We start from the raw sequence: 5,515 nt of genomic DNA, 5'->3' as shown, positions 1-5,515 counted from the left end.
TCTCAGACCTGTTTGTTATGGCCCTACGTGGAGACGTCTTCTTTACTTAAAAAAAAAAAAGATAGCGTCTTAGATCCCATGGCCCGGAGGGCGCTCACTCTGTGATTGGCCAGTTCGTTGTCAAGCAACTATAAAAAGGAACAACAAACTATACTACAGGTCAGCAGTGGTGGAAAAATTACTCACATTTTTTACTTAAGCAAAAGAAGAAATACTCTATAACAAGTTAAAACTCCGGAATTCAAAATTGACTTGAGTAAGAGTACAAACGTATTCCAAAATGTATTTAAAGTACCAAAAGTAGAAAGAAGAATGTCCCATTTCACAACTTTCAAATATATAAAAATCTACAAGCTCTACAAGCTTGTAGATCGGCTATTTTCAAATGGCCGAAATGTATAAAGGGCTGAGTGGTTAATATATGTAACAAAGTAACTATTAACTAAAGTTGTCAAATAATTGTAGTAGAGTAGATATACAATATTTGCCTCTGAGATATGAAAACGCATAGTAGTGGAGTGGAGTAGAGGTAAAAGTACTGGAAATTGGAAATACTCCAGTAAAGTAAAAAAAACAATACCTCAAAATTGTACTTAAGTACAGTACTTGAGTATATGTACTTAGTTACTTTACATATCTGACTACAGGTCAGTGAATTGACTTTTTGAAGCCAGCTGTTGCCTAATAAACAACTAACCACTTCCCAAATAACCAAATAACCAATCACAGCGCGGCCCACTGGCCATTCGGCCTATGGGATCTGGGATGGAGGCTACCTAAAGAGAGCCAGCTGTAGTTTTGTACCTACAGCCCCTCCTCCCAAGCTCAGTGCTTCAAACAACTTGTGTGGTTCTAAAGTGGGGGTCCGGGGACCCCCAGCAAGGGCACCTTGAGCGATCTGTACAAGCCATAACTCTATGGCGTTGTGAAGATTGTAGATCTTCTATTTTATAACTGTTGGCAACCCTGGCACAAACAAATTATTATTTTCAAATGTGTGTGTGTGTGTGTGTGTGTGTGTGTGTGTGTGTGTGTGTGTGTGTGTGTGTGTGTGTGTGTGTGTGTGTGTGTGTGTGTGTGTGTGTGTGTGTGCGTGCGTGCGTGCGTGTGTTCAACTGATTCACCATTGGCACCGCTTAAAAACTGTCACGACGAGACTTAACTGTCTAGGTTTTCTGGTACGATTTGTTCCCTGGCTGGGCAGCTGTGCCGGGCTTCTTCTAGGAACTAACGTAGGCTACTTCTAGGAACGATGTTCCATCGTAAAAAAGTGACTAAACGTTTAGTCTACTCTGGACTCAGGGGTATCGAGTTTCATGTCTTTCTCAATAGTGTTGTTCTGAAAAGAAAAGAGCTGAGTTCACCATACGTCACGTGGCACCGTCGTCGCGTGCAACAATGTGATGGCGAGCTCGATATATTGAAACTATGAGGCGAGCTCGTGCCCATCATGCCCATGTCAATGTGGTCTCGCGAGCCCCCCGCAGCTGCTTTGAATTAAACCTGGCGGGAATAAAGTATCTGTTTTTCAGTACCATGTCAGTTACACGCTGTACTACTGCCTGTCAATGCCAGGAAAACGACAGAAGTTTAATTTTTTTGCCACACGATGGCAGTAACAGCTTACCTTTGCCTTAGGTTTGAACGATACATTTGAGTTGTGAAGTGGGCCCAGAGGAGAACTGGACACTTTTACTAAGTGGGGGCCATGGGCCTTGTGTACATCTGTAGATTTGTATGGAAATTGTCGTTTTCTTCTATTTTTTCATTTAATCTAATTGATTTTGTCCAATGTATTTGTGCAAGAGACTGTGTATTTGCCAAAGTTTTGATAAGAAAAGTTCTGCATATAGAAAACGATATATATTTTTTATATATAGTTATTTGACTATGCTTGCTCTTGCTCATGTGTGTCACGGTTGACCTGGGATTATAAACACAGTTCTCTCCTAGCAGGCCTCTTGAAGCTGTGTTGTAAGCTCATCTACATGCTTTGCATAAATTCCACAATTGCGCTCTTATCTGATGTACTGTCTTTCAACCAACCTGGCCCCTGGCTGGCCATGAACCAAGACATTACTTTAGTCAGAAAGCAAGGCAATGATAATGGCAACAACTTGGGCAACAATGCATTTTGTTCACACCCAACAGGCAGGTTTAGCCAGAGAGGCGTGTCCTCTGAGGAGTGATAGAAATAATTTATTGTGTTGGGAAAATGATAGGAGTTGCCTGTGAGTGACTCTCACCCTTGAGCAGAGGTGGGTAGAGTAGCAAAAAACTGTACTCAAGTAACCTTATTGTTACTTGAAAAAAATGACTTAATTAGAAATACAAGTCTGTATTAAAACTACTCTTTGTACTATTTCTTTAAAAAGTTACTTGAGTAGGCTAAATGTAACACCTTTACAACCGACCTCTGCCCTTGAATCCCCATTATTTAAAATGAGCAAAAGTTAGCCACAGCTTTAGCTTGTATTCTTAATCAACAGGTCATGACCTGGAGGACCGCCTTGGGACTGAGTGAGGAAAACAGAAAAGTATCCTATTAGAATTAGGTGACATACAAGGTCATCATGGGCCACAGTTTAACAAGGTTTAACAAAACTAAAAGATTCCAAGGGTCCTCCGTCCTCAGACTATATGGGCCTCAAAGATCAATACATTATTTTTGTTTTATTATCAGGTATGTTTGCACACATGATGAATTTCTTTGGGTGAGGTTGGTGCTCACTGAAACAACAGTATAGAGCATTTACGTTATTTACAATGATTTACTCAAAATATAAAGATGGGGAAAAATATTCTAGAAACATGTTAGCATAGCTCCGTTGTTGTTGAAAGTGTACAAAAATGAATGCACTTGTATGATATATTTTTTTATTATACGGTATATATTTATTGGTTCCTGGGGTAGCAGGCCCTGACAATATATTGGTTATCAGTTACTTTGACATTGTAAGCATTATCTCAGGGATAGAAGGTAAAGATAAAGAAAACTTTATTGTCCATTAAATTTAACATAAAATGGAAATTTGCCCGTGGCATACTTTATTAGAGTTTATAGTGTGATTAAATTGCATGAAAATGTATCAAATATTAAATATGCTTTTACTCTTAAACCTTTTGGAGGGGCAGAGTGGTTTTTATAAGCGTTATAAAAACATTCCATGTGTCATTATCAGCAGCAAAGAACATTGTGGTGTTCTGGCAACAAAACCGGTCAAACGTGGCATCTTTATCAACCTAGTGATATATATTTGAAGTACTCTATCACAGGAATGATGTTGGAACTTGGAACTTTCTCAACATTTCTCAGTGTATCAGTATTAGTTACGCAAGCAAAGAAAAAGAAAATCTACTACACCAAGTTATTAATAGGGGGATTTAGGATTGTAGGGGAACCTACAATCCTAATGAATTATTCCTGTAGCCAAGTTCAATGACCATTAACTGACAAGTGGTCCCTGGGAGGACCCAGTTCTCTCAAGGGCCCAGTTTTTCCGATACCACCTGGGATTAGAGCCCAGTCTAGTTTGTTGGGTTTTATACGGCATCATTTATCCACCTGTTTCCTAGGCCTTGTGTTTTCCACTTCCTGTCGGATTTCATTGGATATCATTAGTCATCTGACCGGCGTCATTGGATTTCATTGGATCAAAAGACAGGAAGTGGAACACAGTGAAAAGCCTAGGAAACAGGTGGATAAAATAACAGCCCAAATGTATGGAAGTAATTCAAATACATCAATATGTAAAGGTAAAATTACTGATAGATTTTTTCCCCTAAATTATAGATACAGTATATAATAGATATAGTAATATTTACACATGCTCATATGAAATGTGTTCCTCTATCAGACTGGAGCTGCCTGGCCGTAGATGGATAAGAACCTCCTAACCCGCGTTAATGAAGCTTGAGGTTGATATGGATTGGAGGACTTCTAGATCAACCACTGCAGGTGAATATCACAGCCCACAATTTACTCCCTGCACCATTTCCTCTTGTACAGCTGCTGCTGATGATGGTGTTCCATGGCCCGAAGACATCTGTAGGCCTACATGGGCGAAGGTTAGGGGGGTCCATGGTTAGAGTGTCTGCAGGGAATTCTTTTGTTTGTCTAACTGCCCTCTCAGCTTTGTGGATGATACTGGAAAGAAGGCTTTTGAATCCAACATTTTATAGACCAGCTGTGTGTAAAGCACCCTCATTTAAAGGACGACTTCACCACTTTTCAACATATCTTCATATAATAGGTCCTCACTAATGCTCATGATAAAATGGTACAATTTTTTTCTAATCAGTCTGTGTCTCAGAGGAGGGCTGTAGACAGTTCAGAAACCCGTCTACCAGTGACATCATCGATGGGGAATCCAAGCTAATGGAAACTGCAGGCTTTGTATTCCTGGAAAGTTGCAATGCAATAATAGATCCCATTGTTCTCGCCTTAATTTACTCAAAATATAAAGATGGGGAAAAATATTCTAGAAACATGTTAGCATAGCTTCGTTGTTGTTGAAAGTGTACAAAAATGAATGCACTTGTATGATATATTTTTTTATTATACGGTATATATTTATTGGTTCCTGGGGTAGCAGGCCCTGACAATATATTGGTTATCAGTTACTTTGACATTGTAAGCATTATCTCAGGGATAGAAGGTAAAGATAAAGAAAACTTTATTGTCCATTAAATTTAACATAAAATGGAAATTTGCCCGTGGCATACTTTATTAGAGTTTATAGTGTGATTAAATTGCATGAAAATGTATCAACTATTAAATATGCTTTTACTCTTAAACCTTTTGGAGGGGCAGAGTGGTTTTTACAAGCGTTATAAAAACATTCCATGTGTCATTATCAGCAGCAAAGAACATTGTGGTGTTCTGGCAACAAAACCGGTCAAACGTGGCATCTTTATCAACCTAGTGATATATATTTGAAGTACTCTATCACAGGAATGATGTTGGAACTTGGAACTTTCTCAACATTTCTCAGTGTATCAGTATTAGTTACGCAAGCAAAGAAAAATAAAATCTACTACACCAAGTTATTAATAGGGGGATTTAGGATTGTAGGGGAACCTACAATCCTAATGAATTATTCCTGTAGCCAAGTTCAATGACCATTAACTGACAAGTGGTCCCTGGGAGGACCCAGTTCTCTCAAGGGCCCAGTTTTTCCGATACCACCTGGGATTAGAGCCCAGTCTACTTTGTTGGGTTTTATACGGCATCATTTATCCACCTGTTTCCTAGGCCTTGTGTTTTCCACTTCCTGTCGGATTTCATTGGATATCATTAGTCATCTGACCGGCGTCATTGGATTTCATTGGATCAAAAGACAGGAAGTGGAACACAGTGAAAAGCCTAGGAAACAAGTGGATAAAATAACAGCCCAAATGTATGGAAGTAATTCAAATACATCAATATGTAAAGGTAAAATTACTGATAGATTTTTTCCCCTAAATTATAGATACAGTATATAATAGATATAGTAATATTTACACATGCTCATAT

The sequence above is a fragment of the Gymnoscopelus microlampas genome (genome assembly GCF_963454915.1).
Source record: "Gymnoscopelus microlampas genome assembly, chromosome: 14".
NCBI lineage: Eukaryota > Metazoa > Chordata > Actinopteri > Myctophiformes > Myctophidae > Gymnoscopelus > Gymnoscopelus microlampas.
The sequence above is the reverse complement of the archived record's forward strand: the minus strand, read 5'-3'. Positions refer to the sequence as shown.